Source organism: Mixophyes fleayi, chromosome 1 (assembly GCF_038048845.1).
Source record: "Mixophyes fleayi isolate aMixFle1 chromosome 1, aMixFle1.hap1, whole genome shotgun sequence".
NCBI classification, from domain to species: domain Eukaryota; kingdom Metazoa; phylum Chordata; class Amphibia; order Anura; family Limnodynastidae; genus Mixophyes; species Mixophyes fleayi.
Genome location: NC_134402.1, coordinates 449,287,020 through 449,310,539, shown reverse-complemented (window position 1 = coordinate 449,310,539; position 23,520 = coordinate 449,287,020).

Sequence of the window (23,520 nt, the reverse complement as noted above, 5' to 3'; positions counted from 1 at the left end):
AATATTGAAGTAAGTACAGATGCATTCATCATTGAGCAATCTGACATATAAACTCCATCCAGTTTAAGCTAGCTCCTAATTACAATGTAGATGTTATATACTGTACACAAGCATATACAGCAAAAAGATACATTCCCAAGATAAAAGAAACAGACATATTGATAACAAAACACATATTACTGATCTTTGGCAGAACATTTCGTATAGAAAGCACTTACTGTCATAAGGCTCAAGGCTAAACATCAAAATAAAATCTGTCACATTCACAGATGCACATATATATCTTTTCGATCATTGTGAAGGGTCTGCATTAACTTTTGCATCCCAACATATGTTCAGGACACACACACTGTGTTGTGCCAGTGATAAATACCTTGCTTCTGTCTTTTTGGTACTTTTAACCCTGTCACATATCTGACTTTCCACCTGTTTGTCCTTGACTTTGAATTTGTATTACTCACCTGGACTCTATATCAATACTGTATTTATCTAATTATTGCTGAACTCGGACTGACCCTTAAAACCTCTGAATACTGATTTGATATTGTTTTTGTGTGTTCCCCATCCTATACACCACAATATAGTAGAATTAATTAACCATTGTCATCCCACCTCTATTAATACAGCTGTCACTCACCGGACCGTGAGTGCCTCTACGCTGGTGCGTGGTTCTCTAGCCTTCCTGCCGGTGCCTGTCCTGAGCCGCGGCCGCCCGCCATCTTGATGGACTGCGCATGCGCAGCATCCAAGAACTTATGACCTTTGCTTTTAACCTAATTGGTGGATCAGGCACCTCTCCCTATTTAAGGCACCTGTGCTCATTACATCGTTGCCTGATCTTGAGTCTCATTCCCTGTGAGTCTCTGGAGGTGTCTCCTGTGTCCTGCTCGTGTCTTCAGTTTCCTGCTGATTACCTGCTCTACTCATCGGTGGATCCCTTAACTGCTACCGACTCCTGTATCCTGCTTGTGTCCTCAGCTGTCTGCTGGATCACCTGCTCCGCTCATCAGCGGTTCTCATACCCGCTACTGACTCCTGCATCCTGCTTGTGTCCTCAGCTGCCTGTTGGATCACCTACTCTGCTCACCTGCAGCTCCCATACTCGCTACAGCCGTTCAGCGCTCCTGCTGTATCTTCATATTCTCGTGGACAAGCTTCTCTACTCATCAGCGGTATGCTCACTCGTTATTGATTATCCACTGTTACCTTGCATATCCGCTTAGGACAAGCTCCTCTTCTCAACAGCGGTATCCATACCCGCTATAGACTTTTGGCTGATACTCTGCCTATCCGCTTGATACAAGCCTCTCTACTGAGCAGTGGTATACATATCACCAAAGACTATTAGCGATAACGCTGCCTACCCGTTTGGAGAAGTTCCTCTGTGCTCTCATTGTCCTCATTCAGTTATTGACTCTTTCCCTGTATTCACTTATCAGCTCCAGTACAAGTCCTCACTTACTAGTAGTGGTACAACTTGCTGTACGCAGACCACTGACTACCCGCTACCTACCTGCTCCTGGACAAGTCTTCTCACCTCAGCAGTGGTACAACATGCTATACGCAGACCACTGACTTCCCCGCTACCTACCTGCACCTGGACAAGTCTTCTCATCACAACAGTGGTACAACTTGCTAGACACAGACCACTGACTTCCCTGCTACCTACCTGCACCTGGACAAGTCTTCTCATCACAGCAGTGGTACAACTTGCTATACGCAGACCACTGACTTCCCGCTACCTACCTGCACCTGGACAAGTCTTCCCATCACAGCAGTGGTACAACTTGCTATCCGCAGACCACTGACTCTCCCGATACCTTCCTTCACCTGTGCATGTCCTCTCTGGTCTCCGTGGTTAAAACCTGCCTTTCCACCATAGCTGCAAGTCGCTGACTCATCTACCTATATAGCTGCAAGTCGCTGACTCATCTACCTATATCGCTGCAAGTCACTGACTATTCATCTGCTTCGTTGGCATCCTCACTCCATCTGCTGTTATATACGTTCCACAATTCACCCTATTGCCAGAGGGCCGCTGTGCAAACTCCGCCCCTCTGGTAAGCAAAGTCATCTGGTGAAATCCTGGGCAGAACTCCTAGTGCCCGTGACAACAGCATAAATGATACACAATGTACATTTACAATTACAGAGCATAACGATACAGCACAGAATGGCATTGCAAGAGGAAAACTTGAAGATTGCATGGCTGGAACTTGCACCAATATGAAATGGGATTTTATATTGCAAAACTCAATTTGTGTCACTTTGTTTTATCTACTAGTCTGTCTGATTTCTGTGGATCTCCCATTGCCTTTAGAACTTTGTGTAATACGTAATCTTCTTCAGTGATAAACTTTTGTGCACAGGTTCACTAATGTTTATCAGCAGGGAATGGGCACAGAGGTGACATTATCATGGATCGAAAATAAACTTAAAAAGCATGAATCCCGGTTTGGTGGAAATTTTGTCTGTACTGCATGGAATTCTTACTCGGATGGTTCAGTAGATCAAGTCATTGTGAACCACCCTCTCCATGTTTTGCCTTGATGAATTTACATGAACATTTTTCTGGTGATATGAGGACTTTCTAAACTTTTAAGAAAAGTTGCAAAATTATATTTCAATGTAAGGACAAGAATCTACAGGTCAGAGAAATAAAAGGGTTCTTCTTGCAGATTCATCATCATCATCATCATCATTTATATAGCGCCAACATATTCCGTAGTGCTTTACAATTGGGGCCAAACATAGTAAATTAATAAACAAACTGGGTAAAACAGACAAAGAGGTGAAAAGGCCCTGCTCGCAAGGTTACAATAAGTCTACATTTTGCATTTCGGCCCAGCCAGACTGCAAAGCTAAATGATCCTGTCACACAACAATGTTGGTCAGGGGGTAGTTGTCTTATGTGAAATTGTGTAACGGGTGGTAATAGGGTAATGTAGTGAGGTTAAGAGGGTGGTTGAGGAATATTATAAGCTTGTCTGAAGAGGTGGGTTTTCAGAAAACGCTTGAAAGTTTGTAGACCAGAGGAGAGTCTTATTGTACGGGGGAGAGAATTCCATAGAGTGGGTGCAGCCCGAAAAAAGTCCTGTAACCAGGAATGAGAGAATGTAATGAGGGTGGATGAGAGATGCAGAACTTGTGCAGAACGGAGTTGTCGAGTTGGGAGATATTTTGAGACAAGCGAGGAGATGTATGTTGGCGCATTTATAAACCTGGGCTGTGGGTTTATATCTGCAATACCCAGCTCTGGTTTCAGTGGAAGCCTTCCTTGATGATGGTGGTCTCCTTTGAAATGATCTGGATCACCACGCTGCTGAGAATGTTAAACAAAGTCGCAGATCAGTCTTTAAATATTGCTCAGCTATCACTGATCATATGATACTGCATGGTCAATTTTGCCCTGGGATGTCTGAATCCTTAAAGGACGCTCTGGTTAATTTTCCTTTGCCTGACGATCTGCATATCTGGAAGTATTAAATATAATTAAAATAAGAGATACATCAAGATCAATCTGTTGCTTTGCCACCACTTCCAGCTCGCGGCCTTCTGGAGGACACTGTGGAACCTATGCAAGAGTGCTCTTCAAAGCTCTCTCTCTGGAGGAAAAGAATTGTCAGTGAAAGCTGGGTCTCTGTGTCTGTTGTGGAAAGAAGAGGAGCTTTGTCTGTATCTGCAATGAGAAGTCTGGAAACATGCCTAAATGAGAGCTCAAGAAGCAACCATGTACCTTCTCTACAAACTAACAATAATAGAAAGGAAATTTCTGCAACATTAAGTTGAGAATATCTGCTGTTCTCTTTCTCGGATTTAATACTCTCAGGGCTTGGTAGTAGTTCTTGTTTTTGCCATTCCATTGTATACTCCTTTTTCGAGTTTTAGACAGGGCATCCCCTCTCTGAAGGGTTGGTTTCCTATGCCCTTCCTGAAGTTTCATTAAAGCTGGTTGTCTTCCTTCAGAAATGTTAATAATCTTTTTATTTGATAAGCTCTCCTGAGAACTGCATATATTTTTTTTTCTTGGTTAAAGCAACATAATGAGCAAATAAACTGGGGAAATGCAGAAATTGTTAAATGGAGCAGGAATTTTTAACCTGAATTGCTTTTTCTCCCCTGTACATGTGGCCATAAAATCCAGCTTTTCAACATCATGGCTATTATGATGTGTTTTGAATAACATCTGCTGAATTTCTGCCTCCCCAAAGGCCTTATAACTGTCCCATAGATCTCCTTCCTGACTGTATGCTTCCCGAAGATAAAATTTACACTCTTTCAAAATTCAGAATCCCTGACTATGAAAGAATACATTAATGTATTTCTTCGGAGAGGATTCATTATCCTCTCTACCTCTCCAGTAGGAGCAGTATTCTTTTTTGTTTGTAAGAAAATGGCATATGAAACTATGTATTAACTATAGATGGTCAATATATAGTCACAGTTATAAACAGTTATAAACAAATACTCCTTACATTTAATTACGTAACTGTTCACTCAAATCAAAAGAGCAAATATATGTACTAAACTAGGTCTGTAAAGGGCTTATATTGAATGAGTAAAAGAGATGACTAGAATATATAATTTAACCATTCTAACAGGCATAATGAATACTTGGTGCTGCCCTTTAGGGTAAAAGAATTATATATTTAGAAAATATTTGGGAAATGTCATGATAGTTTACCTGGATGACCTGATTTAATTTGTCTTCCATCGCTGAATATAGACAAAATGTCCATTTATTTCTTTAAAAACTCAAAGAAAATTGTCTTATGCCAAGCTAGAAACATATGTCTTTGATGTTGATAGACTCTTTGTAAGGCCAAAAAGGCCTTGTGACAAAGCAGAGTTTTAACCAGTGAATTACCATTTGCAGGAGAATATAAAGACTTCCTTTGGGCATAAGGGTGTCTTATGTAGTGGAGAGAAGAATCCATAGAATAGGGAGGTGGCAAGAGCTAGCCGGGTATTTGTCCACAGCCAAATGGTGAAGAGCCAGAAGGGTAGTTGTAGAAGCTGAAGGTCAAAACACAAGTAAACAATCAAGGACTTAAAGAAGCACTAGTTTAGTCTTATTCCCAGAGCTTAATAAAGTGACAGTGAGAACTTGAGGTAGCGAGCATTAGGTATTTACAGGTCACTGCCAGCAGCTGGTTGTTAAAAGACTTAAAGATCCAAGTCTGCACGAATATATGGGAATCAGCAAAGTTGCAGTAAACTGCCACTATGTATTTGGATCAATGTGTAGAAGCTGCACTGCTGTAGCTCAGAGCTGGAAGTTCTGAACACTGGTGATGTGAAAAACTTCTGTGTGACAACAGTTTTCTTTAATTTTTAATGACAATAGTCAATTCATCAAGGATTATTCCTCTATAGTTGTTTATATCACAGCTCTTACTAAAAAGTTAGCTAACCCTAGAAATTGGTCTCCTGAAGCTGTTATGGATTTTCAAACTAAAAAAAGAGCCTTAAGTACAGATTCAAACAATCTCCAGTGACTATTATTAATTGTAAATTAAGTTGCTGACTGACCCCCAAAGTGTTTGTCACTCATGAATGTTCAGTGTTGAGACACTGAACATTCTTTGGTACCATATAAATTCTCCTATACACATTTACTGATACTTACAGCTCAGCAGTGAACAAATGTGAATCTCACAACCAGTAACTCTATTTATAACTAAAATATCTTACACCTATTTTTATTAGCTTTATTTATGTGATTATTTTTGTAATTATAACTATTTGAAATAATAGAATTGGAAACTAGCTAGTCCCTTATTTCACAGCTGAGGACGTCTGGCCTTTACGTTTCACACCAAACATAGCAAATGTTAAGGATGTGCAAGATTTCTGACACAGAAAATAATCCAAGGTACCTTTATTGCTATCAACTAATTGCTAGGAGTGAACTCAAAGCATCAGTTCCCTCTAACAATATGGAAAGATCTCTCTCTAACTGTTTTTTGTATACTTACAAGTAACAAAAATAGAATTACATGTTTAGAGGCAATGGATATTATTACTATTGTATATTTATAAGGTGAGATATAAATCCACACTGCCATACAATGGGGAAGTAGAACATATATAACAAAGAGATTACATCATTTACATTGGACAAAAGGCAGTTGGGGATAGATTTGCTAACATTTCTAAAAAGATAAGTGGAGGTATTGTCCTTTGCAACCAATCAGATTATCATCATTCGTCTGATTCAGAGGTGTATTATATCATGTTTATAGGACTTCTGTCTGTAGAAACAGGTGAAATAATTACTGACCCAGCCAAATAGAATAACTCACCGGTGCATAATTAAAGAAGTCATGAAAACATGAACTGGTACTGGCCATTCAGAACTTAAGAAAAAGCACCATTTAAATTATTTTGGCAATTATTATTTATTGATTAAGTGGCAAAATTAATATTAACTTATGGGGGAAATATTTTTTTTTATATTTTTTTTAAGGGGACACTGTTAAGGCATTATATTATGGGGGGAATGTGAATATATAATAATATTAACTAATTGTTAATGATGGATATAATTATTTATGTTGCACAATTTGGCATTACATAGTGCCCGAATAATATAATAATTAAATAATTTTGTTCCCTTACTATAATGGGATTTTTTCCCCCTATAAATTAATATTAAATTCATTTTGCCCCTTAATAAATAATGATTGCCCAATAATTTACATGTCAATAGTGCTTTCCTTTTATGTTCTGAATGGCAAAATAGCTAAAACAGCATGTTTGAGCATTCAAGCCGTTCAGAAGCCGGTTTTAAAACTGTCCCGCAGCTCAACCTCCCTATAGTAAATGCGGCGGTTTAAACCACCAAACCACCGGCGATGTGTGGCAGTTTCAAACCGCCACCAAACCTGATTCCTAATAAATACAGCCCATAGAGTAAGGGAAAAGAGAGGAGGGGGTGTATTGTGAAACTAAATATAACAAAGCTAATGTTGTCAAAGGTAAATTAATTACAAGTCTCAATTATAACTAATATCATGCAACATTTAAAATATTATCAAAAACTAACATAATATAGGAATATATTTTGCTGGTTGCAGAACAAGTAAAAGTCTATCCCCATCACATCATTTCTCACCTCTAATAACAAACGGTACATTAACTCTACGAGTAAAACGTAACACACAGTAGTAGAGGAAGGAATTCCATTTCTTTCAAGCGTGAAAACAACATTAACAAAAGAGAAAAATGTTCCTGTCTATTTCATTGACTAAAACATTAATCTAATAAAACAGCTCTGCATTTTTCGGGCTCCACAATAAGGCCGGATAACAGAACAGACAGAGAGTCGTAAGACTGATCAAAATGGGAATGATGCAAAAAAAATTGGATAATCTTAGAGACAGCAGATCGTGGTAGTTGTTCGAGAGGCTAAGAAGTGTTAATTGTTGGCGTTGTCATATGGTATCTGCCATTTTCATGGGGTCTACGCACTTGTGGCTAGGTAATGAGTTCTAGGTACAATTGGAAATCAATTGATCATCCGTGTTGATTAATTACCTATGTCTTGCGTCACACCTACGAAAATAAATTGCAGGATCATTAAGAATTCATTATTTCTAAAAACCCTCTGCACAAAATTATATTTTTCTCTCATTTTAGTAGGTCTTAAAAAAACAGCCAAATTAAATAAACAAAATCTATTTGTTTGTTTACTTCCAGATGCAGAACATTTTAATTGAGGAATTTAAAGTGAAAACTAATTTAAAAAAACTAACAACACACATTTGGATTGCTACGGATTTGTTTCATCACACTTATATTTCACAATTTCACACAATTTCATAGACTAAATAAATATTCATGAAAATTAAGCCAATGAATTGACTATGAACCTGTAGCTAATTAATATTTGCTTATGAATTGATCAGCTGCTAAAGTACCAGCAGGCTTAGGGGTAAATTATCAAGCTGCAAGTTTCTTGTGGGGTTGAAAAATGGAGATGTTGCCTAGAGCAACCAATCACATTCTAGCTATCATTTTCTAGAATGTACTTAATATATGATAACTGGAATCTGATTGGCTGCTATAGGCAACATCTCCACTTTTCAAACCAGCCGGAAACTCGCAGCTTGATAAATTTACCCACTAGCTTGCCTCAAACACTCTGTAGCCCACTGGTTGCTGGCATTCCCAATTAAAACTAGAGATGTTCATTGATCCCCGTGTTCTGGTTTTGGATCTGGATTAACTTTGTGTTTTGGTTTTGGCAAAACCGCCCTTGCATGGTTTGGTTTTGGATTTGGTTCCCGATTTTTTTTCTCTAAAATCCCGATTTTTTGTGTGTGCTAAAATCACATATTTTTCCTTTTTTTACTCCCTACATTATTATTAACCTCATTAACACCAATTTTAAGTCATTTGCAGTCAATTTTGACCATCTCACAGGTCACAATATTATTTTCATACACTTTCAAACAAAGACTGCAGCGATCTGGCTGGATGGTAAGTGACAGAGCAATGACTCAAACACACGGCAGTTCCTAACACATCTAGGACACATTGGCACACAGCAGTGGCAGAAAATAAAAGTGGTGCAAGATGAAATTGTCCTTGGATCATGAAATCAGTTATGGTTCATGTGATCGCTCCACTCGTTCCTTGGATAACTGTGGTAATTCTACAGCTAATACATGGCGATGAGCGTTGACCTCCCACCAGGATGAGTGCTTTTATCAGTCCCAGACCAATCCAGGGTGCCAGACAATGCACTAAAAAGAGCCATTGTAATTCACAGCAAAAAGCAAGTTCATCACTGAGCATCAAATCAGCCCCAATTCCCCAAAAATTATAATGTAGTTAGGTATCTTTTATGTAAAGTGCAGATTACAAACACTTTGTGCAATACTGATGACACAGCAGCAAAGTGGAAGGTAATACACATACACGTCTATTTAGACATCCATGCTTACATTACTTTCTACGGTTCAAATTTTTTTAAAATAATCCTCTAACATTCTTTGGATGTTAAAAGTTTGGATGTTAAAAGTTGATAGTAGGATCAGGTGGAGTTACAGCAGAGGTGTCACTAATTCTGGTCAATTATTTTACAGTAGACAAGACCAGATGTCAAAATGTTGTGCTGAGTCATCTGCATCATCAATGGGTGTCTAAGATTTTGGCAAAGCACACAACAGTATATAGCACATTGGCCCATATCAGTAGCTAAAAGGAAAAGTGGTGCAAGATGGAATTGTCCTTGGCCCTCCCACCCACCTTTATGTTGGATCTTAAAAAGGATATGCACACTTTAGCAAACCAAGCACTTCATCAACAAAGAGTGCCACTTTTGAGGCTGATGTGCTTGGTTTGTTTGGGCCCCCACAAAACAAGCTACCAATGGACTTAAGGCACCTAAGGTAACAGTGCTGTTAATGAACTCTACTGTGGCAAGATGTTGTCATCATCCTCAGCCTCATCCTCACCCTCCTCAGTTTGTATATCACTCTCACACATTATTAATTCATCCTCGCTGGAATCCACTATTACAGAAGTCTCAGCATTTTAATGCAACTGGCGGGAAAGGCCTTCCACATTTTGAGGAAGTAGCCTCCTACGCCGATCGCTGACAAGGTTCCCGGCTGTGCTGAAAACTCTTTCCGAGTACACACTGCAGGGTGGGCAGCTTAGGCAGTGCAAAGCGACTTGCTACATGGGTCTCCAAATTCCCTTTTATTCCTCCCAGTATGTAAAGGGACTGTCTGATGTGTATATTTCTATGCTGTCGTGAAAACAATCCTCCACCATCCTTTGGATGTTGATAGTAGGATCAGGTGGAGTTACGGCACAGGAGTCACACTTTTTGGTCAATTCTTTTAGACCAGACCAGATGTCAAAATTTTGTGCTGAGTCATCTGCCTCATCCCTCGGTCTCTTGGGAAGCTAAGTTTTTTCCTAGCAGCAGTTGAGTGAGAAACTGAAGGAGGAGACGCCGTCCTGTCACATAACATTTGAGCTGTCATCTTGCTCACCAGAAGGTCCTTGCATCTCTTCAGATCTGGGTCAGTTGGCAACAAAGAGAAGACATAGCTCTTAAACCGAGGATCAAGCACAGTTGCCAAAATGTAGTGATCCCATTTCAAGATTTTGATAACTCTTGGATCCTGTCAAAGCGAATAAAATACTTGATCTACAAATCCGACATACTTAGCGTAATAGCTTTGTTTAATCTTCTGCTTCAGTTTCTCAAGCTATCAGTGTCTGAACTCATTTCACAGGTGACTACTTCGAATGGTTTCAGCACCTTGCACAACACGGAAAGTATTTGCCACTGCGCTTGAGTAAAAGATATCCCCCCTCCTTTCCTAATGTCATGGCTTGTGGAGTAAGCGTGGATGACTTTTCGCTGTTCCTCAATCAACACAAGCATTTACAGGGTGGAATTCCACCTTGTCACCACCTGTTGCTTCAGTTGGTTTCTGGGCAAATTAAATTGCTCTTGTAGCTGTTGAAATCTCCTACATGCTGTTGCCGAATGTCGGAATTGTCCAGATATTTTACGGGCCACAGAAAGCATCTCCTGCATCTTGTTTTCATTTTTTAAAAAGCTCTGCACCACCAAGTTTATTGTGTGAGCAAAACAGGGAATGTGATGGAATTCACCTAGCTGTAATGCTCTCACAATTTTGATGGTGATATCAGAAATTACATTTCCTGTGGAGATTCCAAGCGGGATAAGCCATGTTGCAATGACATTCCCTAGTTTTGTAACAGATTGTCAGCTGTATGCCTCTTAGTGAAGGCTGTGATACACAGAGTACCCTGCATCTGAAAAATGTGATTTACTTGGGTACATGCTGCTGCTTTCCCTGCTGGTGAAGGGGAATCATCAACCCAGTGTTCTGTCAGTCATATAATATTTAATTTGCCCAGGTCCGCTTGTCCACATATCTGTGGTTAAGTGTACAGTGGGTAGAATGGCATAAAATAATTTCATTTTTACGAACCTTCTAGTAGAGGTGAGGAATAGCTTTTCTAGTAAAATGGTGTTGTGATGGAATTTGGCAACTGGGACAGAAGACCTCAAACAATTGTCTTGAACTGCATTAATAGTTGATATTGGATGCAGATCTAATACTAGCATAGTCGCCATGGCGTCTGTGATCCGCTTTGCGACTGGGTAACAGCTTTCATACTTGCTTCCTCTTGCAAAGGAATGCTTAAGTCATTTGTCTTCTTCTTGGTCTGCTTCTGGGATGAAGATTCACCCCCAGCAGCAGCAGCAGAAGCAGCAGTGGGACTAACGCTCAAGAATTCTTCTGCGGAATCCAGGATAGTGGAGGAGTCATCTAGCCTTAGCAACTTGGATGCAGGACAAATTCTGATGGCTACTAAGGATATTGATGAGGACAGTGTAATGGGTGTAGATTGCAGGTGTGGGAATCTAGCTGAGAGAAGGGACCTAGCTGATGATGTACTGCTTGTTGTTATTTTTTTAGCATAAGTTTCTGATTTTCCCAACAGCTTGCCATGAACTCGCTTAAAATTGCGTAACGTGGATGAAATTCCTAGATGGTTAAGATCCCTACCTCTACTGACTCTGACTTTACAAATGCTACAAGTGGCTAGACAACTGTTGTCAGGATTTGGGGAAAAATAATTCCACACATAAGAGGTGAATTGTTTGGTCTTATGCCCAGGCATGACAATGGCCTTCTTTCTTATCACTTGCAAGAACGGCTTCCACTGGTGCAGGACTTACACAAACTACATCATCATCATCAACATCCTCATTAGCGCACTTGTCAGCTAGGCAAATACCCCCCTCATCCTGTTGCAATTCCAAAGTTGCATCCTCCATTTGTGTATCACCGGCTACACTTCGGCTGTACATGCACACATCTGCGGAAATGCTGAAAGGGGCCTTCTTTATAGGTACACTATCAGACAGGTCAGGATTACACATAGCACTCGTGGATAGTCTCTCCTCAGGGATTTGTGTCATTTCTGAATCAGAACATACATTTTCCTCTAATGCCATACTGTTTTCTTCCAACTCGGCTTTTACACGTAAAGGTGTTTGGACACCACTTTTGGAGTCCGAATGACAAGGTCTTGCTTGGTCATGACTGACCTTACAAGAAGATGTCTCAGTGACAGTTGCAGAACTAGCACTGATAGAGAAAGGCGAAGGCCTCATTATTTCCTTGCCACTGCGTGTGTAGAATGACATGTTGGCAATTATATTTTTTCAGCAGATAACTTTGTCTTTTTTTCTTGACCAAGGTAAAAGGTGTTTTTTTTACATTTTTGTTTCCCTGACCTAAAAACACTATGCACTTAACATAGGCTTTAGCCGATGACGTAGCAGGATTACTAACATCATGACTGGTGCCAGCAGCTGCTTGGTGCTCCTGGTCTTCTGTGTACAGCTGTGAATACATTTTGATAACACAGAACAATGTGACTGCAGATTTAGAACAACACTGCCAGCCCTATTATTTCTATTTCAGCAATGACAATTAGCAGTGGCGCTATGGAGCTCTCCTCTTTGTGTTTTACCTATATTACACAGTACAATGTAACTGCAGATTTAAAAGAACAAGACTGCCAGTCCCATTATTTCTATTTCAGCAATGACAATTAGCAATGGAGCTCTCCTCTTTGTGTTTTACCTATATAACACAGTCCAATGTGACTGCAGATTTAGAAGACCAAGCCTGCCAGCCCTATTATTTCTATTTCAGCAATGACAATTAGCAATGGAGCTCTCCTCTTTGTGTTTTACCTATATAACACAGTCCAATGTGACTGCAGATTTAGAAGACCAAGCCTGCCAGCCCTATTATTTCTATTTCAGCAAATACAATTAGAAAAGGAGCAATGGAGCTCTCCTCTTTGTATGTTACCTATATAACACAGTTGTTAAGCTGCTGGCCCTGATCACCAACCCACAGAACTAGATGATGGAGATCTTCGTCTGTAGCAGTCGCCTTTCCCTTAGAGCTTGACGCGCTCACCGGTACTCGGATGCCCCCAGGACTTAGCTCCAAGTGTAGTGTGGGTTGGTAATGCAGGACCTCAGCGGCAGGCCAGGAGACTGGTAGAAGGCACCGGGTAGTCGAACGATAGCCAAGGTCAAGGGTCACAGGCAAGCAGGGTAATCGATGAACACGCCAGAAGTCGCGGTCACAGGCACGGTAGCAAGGTCCAAGGTACAGGCTGAAGTGTCAGGGTCACTGGCAAACAGGCAGAGTCTAAAGTCCAGGCAGGTGGTCATACACAAGAAATCAATCCAATAGGTTTTCACCAACACAATACAGGAGCAGGTTAGCTGACAGGCAAACTGGGCGCTATAACCGGCAGGGAGGCTAACCCCCTTCCTGCCTAATATACTGCCACCAACCAATCAGGGCTGATAATCAACAGGCCCCAGTTAATTAATTAAGTGCGTAATAAATCAGCCCACAGGCTGGGATATAATTAGCGCCTGCGCCCGGCTGCACTACCTGCCGGGGCGCGCTGTTTAGCACACTCAGCGTTCCGCCCGTTGCCTTGGTTACACTGGGCCACAACCTGGATCATCACTGAGTGGTCTATATCATCTTTTGGGGATCTGGTTGCGCCAGTCCTGGCTGCTATTTTTTGCCATCTGTGTGCGTGCTCCTCTGAACTTGCCATCTATTACTGTTTTACAGGATCACTGCGATATACAGTACTCCAGTGTATCCATTTGTTTACAGCTTTAACAGTGCCAACACCTCTATGTACCTTATTGCATGCTACAGGCTGTGCAAATAGTGCCAACTTATCCATATACCTCATTACACACTATGAGCTATTCAGCCAGTGCTAAAACCTCTGGTTACCTTATTGCACGCTATGCACTGTACTAACAGTGCCAACACATCCGTGTACCTCATTACACACTACATGCTGTTCAAACATTGCCAACACATCCATCCACCTTAGTACACTCTATGCTGCCCTGACAATGTCTACAAACTCTGTGCACTCCGTTGAATGTCACCAAACCCTCACACTTCATGCACTCAGCTGTCCCCTAATTTTGCCTATAGTGTCAAACACCTCAGTGTATTCCAGTGGGACAACCTCTCTTTTGTATCACATCCATAGAACTTCCCATGTGTTCCCTCATAGATACAAAATCCCAAGTTCAAAGACTGTCAGCTATGAGGATACATTATGGAAAACAGTAAAGGTCACTAGGAACTGCCTGAACTATGCAATTTTATGTGTAGACTTTGTATGTTCTCCCCATGTTTGAGTGAACCTCCCCCGCGTGCTCCAGTTCCCTCCCACACTCTAAAAACATACTGGTAGGTTAAGGGGCTGGCGATAAAAATATTCCCTAGCGAGTGTGTGTGTTGCAGGAAATTTAGACCATGTGCTCCAATGGGGCAGGGAATGTTGTCAATGTCTCAATTAATCTGTGCAGCGAGGTGTGTAATATGGTGGTGCTGTATAAATTAATAATAATAATATACAATTCATATGTAGATAACTCTATTTAGGTGTTGGAGGTCTACCTAGATGCTGTCATATGACAGAATATAGGGCTAGCTATGGGAATGCACATCATGTTGTAACCAGGGCCAGTGCCACCATTCAGTGAATTCTCTTCCCGCCAACCTGGATTTGCACTAGCAGTAACAGAGGCGCGGAATCTAAGGCAAGGGGGTTTGGGCTTCACTGTTGATGGGTTTGCAATTCAGGGCCTTCTGTTCAGCCTCCAGGAGTGATAAGCTGGTATCACGCAACAAGAAGAGACTGGTGAACGCAACTAGGACTGATGCACAGATGGACTGCAAAGGCCGCACACTATTGTGAAGGTCCGTGTCGGCAGACAGAGAATCCTGCCCGGCCGCTCTGATTGTGTTTCAAATACAATCAGAGTGGTTGGACAGCATAATCTGCCTGCCTGCCTGTTTGCTGATACGGACCTGCACATAGTGTGCAGCCACAGACAGCCCATTCTGTTAGAAGTAAAAAAAAGATGGGGCTAAATCGCCCACCCCCACCCCCTGGCACAGGCCTGTGCACAGAGCAGGTTTAAATAGCCGAGCTGATGAATAGGGCATGTCACAGGTCATCAGTCACATGATGCAAGTTCAGAACTCTTAAAGAGCCACCAATATCCTGTTGTATATAATGACACTGTGGCACAAGAGCCGGTCTCTGGAATGGATGGGGGAGAAGAGGGCATTCACTGTACAGTGGATTCAATAAGCAAAAGCTGGACTCGGTGCATGACAAGACTACAGAAGTTGTGTGTTTAGGCGAATCTCAGTGTGAACTCCTCCCTGCATTGCAGAATTATTGAGATGCTGATTCATTGATAAGTGAAATCTGTGTATGTTTACAGATGAAGTGCAATATTTTAGACTAGCGGATGTTATCCAGGGCTCCGAAAACACTCTGTGCCTCTAGCTGCACCATAGTCAGAGAGAATAACATGGGGAGGGGCTGGAATCACCTGCTCTAGCACATATTTGTCATAAAGACAGGTGCCAGAAGACACTGTCACTCCAAAAGTATTGTCTTCATATGTAAACCTGTGAAGTGTAAGAGTCTTCTTTCTTTAGCTGATAAAATCTTGGTTCATAGTTCACCTTTATAGTCAGTCTTCAAAACTATACTTTTAACATCTGCAGATGACCCTCCTCCACTTCTGCTTCACGTGTTTAGAAATATGATGAGGGAAGAAGCTACGTTTCTACTTTCATTAATCACTTGTGAAAAGGAGGAGAATTGCCAATTGCTCACCCAGTTCTACCTTTGTTATGAGTCTTACAGTTACAATGGTTTCATTAACTGTTGCCGTATTAGACTTAAAACTGAATATCAGCTTCCGCTGATTGCCACGAGGATAATACTGTGGAATTCTCCCATTGAGAGGCTTTTGAAGAATTATGTTTAAACTCAGTCATTTTTTACCAGACGATCCATCATCCTTTCCTACACAGCCCAGTTAATCTTTTCTTCTTATCATTTATCTAAACGGTGAATGCTATCAGTGACTATCTTCCCTTTAGAAATTGTGTTTGCATTGTGCATTTGTAGCATGCTACTGCGTGACTAAGTTCCATACAGATGCTTTTCTTTTTCTAGAAAAGTTAATTTGCAAATATGTATGCTGCGCACATTGGCATACAAAAGGTCATGGCGATTTTTCTGCCCTCCGCAGAAATACTTTGCACTTCCTTGCATAAAATTGCAGTGGTAGGTGTCCAGTTTGCATCCTGGCAAAAGTAACCAAAAGTAACCAAATCATGCCTATTGTTTATTTAATACCACTCCCTTAATTACAAAGTTTACATTTTTTCAACTGAAATCCTACTGTTGGATGGTCATTTATATTGTGAAGTCATAAGAGTAGCTGGGGATTAGTATTATTTTCAGCTGGAGTGGTGCAAAGTGCACGTGGAAGGGTACTAGGCGCATGTCCCCCCAGATGCCCCCCCTTGGCCACAGAGGAGGATACAAGGTGCTCGTGGAAGGGTGCTAGGTTATTTAAAATTATTTAACAGTTCTTCCTCACTGTCAGCTAGTGAATTAGGGATATGTGTTTCATTTAATCCAAAGAATGGTGGTGAGTGCTGGAAAAAGTAAGAACACTAAGTAACATTATGTCATTCGAAATGTTGGCACTCAAGGTGACCACCTTAGGTCGCCTAATGGTGGCTCTGGTCCTGGTTACAACATGATGCGCATTCCCATGACTAGTGCTAAATTCAGCAAGAAAGATCCTAATATCACTGGCTCCTTCCATCAGCTGGAGCAAAATGATGCATTCTGCAGTCACTGCTATGCTGTCTGACGCAACAGCACAAACATAGGCGTATAACAAGCAAAACGGTGTTTGTGCTCTTGGTCCCCATTTTTGTAGCCTTCGAAATGTCCATTTTCAGTTCTGGGTGAGAAATATGAGTCTTATAGAGGTTATCCGGATATATAGAGGCTATCCGGATAGCCTAATAAAAGAAGCAAGACAGTTTGCACTTAATAAAGATAGAGATAGTTTATTAGTTCTTAAAATAAAATGTGACAAAGGAAATTCTGAACAAAATCATGTTCCTATTTTTATATCCAAATTTAATAACCAATCACATCGAATTAGGAATATTGTGTCCAAGAATTATAAGCTTTTACAACATGACCCAGTTTCATGCAATATGTTGGAATCTAAACCAAGAATTGCTTTCAAGAGAAATAATAGTCTTAAAAACTTTTTGGCTCCTAGTGTTTTAAAAAAAAAAGTCTCCATTTCTTTAGATAAAAATGTGGACAGCAAAATAAGATGGCTTCCACCTAAATGTGTAGGGTGTTATAGATGTAATAAAAGTATCTGTTTAACATGTGGTTTTTTTGTATAATGGTATAAAGTGTATAAAATCTACTAGTAATGGTCCTGAATTTGTAATCAAACAGTTTATTAATTGTGATACTAGATATATCATTTATGTGCTAAGATGTCCTTGTGGGCTCCAATACGTTGGCCGTACCACCCGATCTCTGAAAACAAGGTTTCGTGAGCATAGATTAAACATTCTACGGGGCTTACATGGGCAAATGCAGGATTTGTAGAGGGGGGTTTCCACACCACGCCACCAGTGGGCATGACCAGCATGCATGGGGGCGTGGCTATAATATTAGACAGTGCTTGGCTGCTCTCCAACTCTTCCTTTCCCTATAATATACATGGGCAATGCTGTGTGCACTACTGTTAGGTGCTCTCCCTTTTCAAGCAGAGCAATGTGAAGCGCGGGCAGGGTCCAGCCACCTCAATTATACTGTGCCCCAGGCTTGGATGGGGGTTTCCAGGCACTAGGTAACCCCCTCGGTTTGCCTATGGCTTACTCACACACAGTGTCTCTCTGCACTTTTTTTTACAAACATAATAGCTCCCCAGTGGGGCTATCTGTTACAGGTATGGTATGCAATTTTTACATTGATTATATGCATTGAAAATAATAGTTTTATATGTATATGGGAGAAGTCATTTCTTATGACAAAAATATTTTTTAAGTGAAAGAATCCAACCGGGATGTTAGAGATATGTGTATATGGGAGATGTGGATATATATTATATACATCTTCTATTTTATACATATTATTTTTTAATTTGTATTTTTGAATCTATTTTATATTTTAATTTATAGATATCTATATTATATAAGGGCTAATAACCTTGAGTAAAGTGAAGGTGCTCATAAGGGGTTAATTTATCAATTAACAACTGACCAATTAAGAAAAAGCTTAAGCTTTATATAGCTGGACTTTTCTAAAAAATACCATTCTGCTTTGATAAAGTCTGCTGTGGCCGGACGAAACGCGTCAGAAAACTTACCACCTTTCCAATAGAGATCCGAGAGACCGTTATCCGCTATCTTCAATTCCAACCTGTAGGGAACTCGTCTACCTAGAAACCTTTGAGACGCTGCTTTCACATTTGGATGGAAGAATATTCGGGAGCGCACCCACATCACGTGACCGCCGTACACTCGGGACATCGTATGAGATTCATCCAGCGGGGAGTCCGTGAGTTTCTATACATTGTTCAGAAAGTTCTCTTAGGTGGTTTCCTCGATTGACTGCATATCTATAGTAGGTTTCTGGACATTTGGATGTGGTAATGAGTTCCCTAAAAACCTAAATAAGATGCAATATAATCTGTGGTCTGGATCTAAATGATACCTATTGGTGCTTCTATATTGGATTTTTCTGGGTATAATTCAAGCTTTGATAATATTGGTACTATTCAGATACTTTTATATTGTTTATGATATATCTATACTGGATTATTTTGACCATCTATATATATATGTAAATGAAGGCACAATATATGTTCAAACTTAGATGTCTATCTAAATAATTGCCTTCTAGGGGTATATTTTTAGCATATTTATACTAGTGCTGATAAATTTATATAATAGAACTCTGTGGTACATTTGCACTTATATATCATAGCTGATTTATTTGTGTTATAGAACTATGTTGTTTTTATAATAAAATCTTGTTATATTCCATGTCGGTTTGATTTGCAATATATATATATATATATATATATATTTTTTTTAACGGTTTATTGAATTTTTTTTGTTGGTACTCTTTGCGCTGGATGTTTTTTTGTATCTTCTTGATTGTCGTGGGTGTACCAATACCCATATCCAGCTGCAGTTTTCCACCATTCTTATATATTCTCTAGCAAATATATAGTGCCTGATAAATATTTTCTTTTTAGAAATATGAGTCTACATTGGGTTCTGTTTGTGATATTGTAATCATACATTTTGTTCTAAGTGAAATGTGAATATACATTGGATTTAAGTGTGAAATATGAGTATATATTTTAGATTTGGTTTGAAACTCTGACTATAAATCAGAGTTTAGGTGTTAAATGTAAGTATACAATGGATTCTACACATACAAATTCACAGAGGAAATCCCTACTGATTGCTTTGTTATACTATTTTTCCTGTCTCTCTATTCTCCGCTTCTACCCTCGTTCAGCTGCTGCGCCCATATTTCAGTTGAGCTAATAACACCTCACACAGAGACCATTTTTAGCCTCAGTTGTCCCATTTTCTTTCTCAATAACCTTTTCTAGCTTTCTACAATGTTTATAGCTATCTGTAATGTAATACCTTTCTATTTCTTATATGTCGGTAACTCTCTCTAATGCACCTTACTACTTAGCTATACTGAGAGCATTCAGAATATTTATGTGGATTTCATGAACAGCTGAAGTCAGCAGTAGAACTATCATCCCAGAGATATTTCTATTTAAGTTAAAATAAATCCCCAAATCGTATTATGAAAAAAGTTATGAAAACATTATGGAATGAATCTGCCAATGAGTAGAAAAAAAAACATTATGTTGTGAGTTTTGGGCACCTCAAAGAAAGTCATATATAACCTGCATTCCCATATGATCAGAAATGAGTTTGACATTAGTCTTGAACTGAGTTCTAATGGGTAACTGTAATGGTATTTTTGTCCTAGTATTAACTTCCACCAATCTCTAGCTGTAATCCAATGTAATTGTTACCCAAGAGGATATGAGTCAATCAATCATACGGTTCCATGTCACATGCCCACCGCTACCTTCTCAGCATTTTAAAAAAAATGCATGTCAAGTACAATTGCATTTGACATGTGTTTGTTACTAGCATTTCTACTAACTATTTGGGGCTCCAAAGCATTAAAAAGTAGAACAGATTGGGGGTGATTCAGAGCGGGATGTTCGCCATTTTGTATTTAGTATGTTACATGAAATTGCTCTGCGCATGCCCAGAAAGTGGGATCACTCATAGTCATCTGCAGAATTGCGCATATTTGGCACTTATACCTGTCTGCATCGGGAGAGGAGGGACTGGGGAGGGAAGGGACGTTCCTTAGTAAACTCGGCTCATACAGACCTTCAGGTGAGCTTAGTCCAATATAGCTATATTGTGCACAAAATCTTCTACTTATGTACATTCTGATACATAGGGATTTATATATTGTTTGCTTTGGACAACAGGACAGTTGTCTTAACTGTCCTAGCAGCACTTTCTCAAATGGTTTTATTCACTTGTACATATATTTTATTTATTTAAAGGGACACACCTTGGTTTCACTGAACACACATATACATACACCTTTTAGGAGACTTATGCACCAATGATGATGACTTATCATAAACCTCCATATGGGAAGAAATACACTTTTTTTCAAGCACCTGCTGTGAACCTATAAATTGATCGAGCAACTTCCACTTCTGTATTGTTGTTTGAGAGGCATGTCTGGTATTAGAAGCTGATGGAGAATGCTGGCACTCTATTGACTTTTGGAGGCTTTTTGGGTACTTCTTATTGTTTAGAGTTAGCACCACCCTATTAGCAGAAGCGCCTTGATTGGGCAGGTGGCTTATAATGCATTTGCGAATGTGTGCAAATGAGACTTCTGCATTGTTTCTACAAGTAGAAAGGCAGCTCTTTTACTGGCTCACAGCAGTTTTGCCCGGGGGATTTTTCTCTGTATTTATTCTTTTCTGGATAACCCCACCCATCCAAGCACCTGCTGGGAACCTATAAATTGATAGAGCAACTTTCATTTCTGCATTTCTCTTTTTATTAAGAGTAAGTTACTTCCATTTTGCTTCCAACTCTGAATCAGATCTAATGTGTTCTGAAAACCAGAACCAGATCACTACCACAACACTAGCAAAGGCTAATAACAATGGTAATGGGTATGGTGACACTAGAAACAATAGTCATACCCAATTACACATATTATACTAGTGTTAAGAAAAGTAGTACATGTATGCAATAAGCGCCAGTGGGTATGAGCCCTTACTCCTGCTTACTCCAGATTGATTCAAGATAGAGGAGCCCCATCCTCCTGTATGACAGCTTTCAGTTGGTTAGTACCAATGGCTTGAACTTATTAACTTAATTCAGGTTTATTATTTAGTTTTTCAGTTTGGTAATTTACCGCTGATATATTTCCTTTCAGATTTGGGCTCATTCTGTCATCAAACAAATGATTTATATATTTTGATTAACGGGTGTTTCTAGGAGAGTTTTCCTTGAGAATAACATTCATTGGGTGAAGAACTTGCTCAAAATCGTACTGTGAACTGTTATCTTTACCTCAAAGGCAACTTTAGAATCTATATCTACTCCTGATATGTAGAGTTATGAATCAGCAAGAAAGACTACAGATGAGATTTAGCAATGGGTGACTTAAAAGTGCCCAACATCGCAATTTTTTTCGGGAAAGTCATTCATTCTCTTAAATTCTCCAATATAATAAAAATTTCTTTAAAAACAAAATCGGGCGGTGTTGGACGTTTTTGCTAGAACAATTGATTCTTTTCCCTTTCATTTGACCTGGCAACGCACTATGTACAGCATAGCCATAAAGAGATTAAAATGCCATAGAAAACTTGGTGCTTATTTTGATATGATTTTTATACGTTTAATTCAGAAATTCTTTTTTGTTATAGATAAAATTGATCCAAACGTGTCCAAATAAATCCATAATGTAAAACACCTTGTAGAGTAGACATGTTACACTTAACATCACAATGTACCAATGACTGAATGTAATCACTCACTGCTTAATGCTCAGAATACAGGCAGGTTCGGTTGTGTATATATATCTCTGACTGAAGGCTGACAAATGATGGGCTGATGAAGGTTAATAAGCTGTGTGTATATTTCTTTGTTTCTTTCCACTGCTTGAATGCATCTGTTCCTCGCATGCAAACAACATCAAAATTAAAATGTTAGAAAAAATAATTTAGGAACCTGCATATATAAAATGTCCTAAAGCTTAGAATTATGGGTAGGAACACACAAATATCATACGAAAAGTTCAGCAGCAAGGATTGGTGGGTTATGTCCCTACCCATAATTCAATGTAACTTATCATATATATGTAAAATGTAACTACAGACATGGTGAAGCTGCTGAATGACCACGTCTGTCCCAAGTCCTGGATTTGTAGAAAGACGACATAAGCCCGGGGGAAGAAAGTGTACAAGAGGGGCATTCTGCCCCCTCTGCACATTATTGCTTTTATTCTTTGCATTTTCTCTATCAATATTTACTATTTCAATATACATATGTAGCTAACAACTGGCTGAATTAGGGTTTCTATAAGTTTTTATGTATACATTTTTGAGAAGCGATGGCGGTTTCTGCAGGGAGCTACTGTTATCTGCTGATAACCCAACTCAGATGAAATAATTCTGGCGTGTGCATGAAAATCGCTACAAAATTTTTGACTAACGTTATTTTTGGAGTGTCTTTTTTGCATGTTGTCCTAGCTCTACTAATTGTTTTAATGAGATTGTATTCATAGCGCTGTGCCTGCTGGCCACAACAACTTTTCCTATTCTGAGGAGTCAGAACAGGGACGACACTGTCTGTAGATATTTGATAGTAGAAAGTTGATCTCTGGAAGTATAAGTCAGTGTCCTGCAACGGGATGGCGTTCACTGAAAGGGCTAAAAAATGACATTATCCAGAAGTCTGTATTTCTTTTGGAGATACTTATTTGCATATTGTCCCTAGTGAATGTAGTTTGGAAATGTTCCTAATTAGCAGGGGAAGGCTGAGCTGAGCCACAGGGGGGCATCTGCCCCCCAGGCCAGTGTTATAGTGGGCTACCTTTGGCTGGTTCACTGGGCCACTTGCATTTGTTTCCTTTAAAATGTTCCTAATAGGCTGCTGAGTCGAGTTGCCCCGGGTTAAAATTTGACCTCCCCTGCTAATTAGTCCATTATTTTACTTAAGACATGACCCCAGTTACTCAGCATGCATGTTTTCATCCTGTGTGTACCACATTTTCCAATAATTTAACATTGATTCATTATTATAGCACAGGTAGCTATAATACAATTAAGTGGGAAATTTGGGGGCAAACTGAAGAATTGGGCGAGCCAAACATTACTATAGACGTAATAGAATACAATTGATGCATTTAAAAGTAACCATTTGTTCCATTGTTTTACATTTGAAAATAATTGTA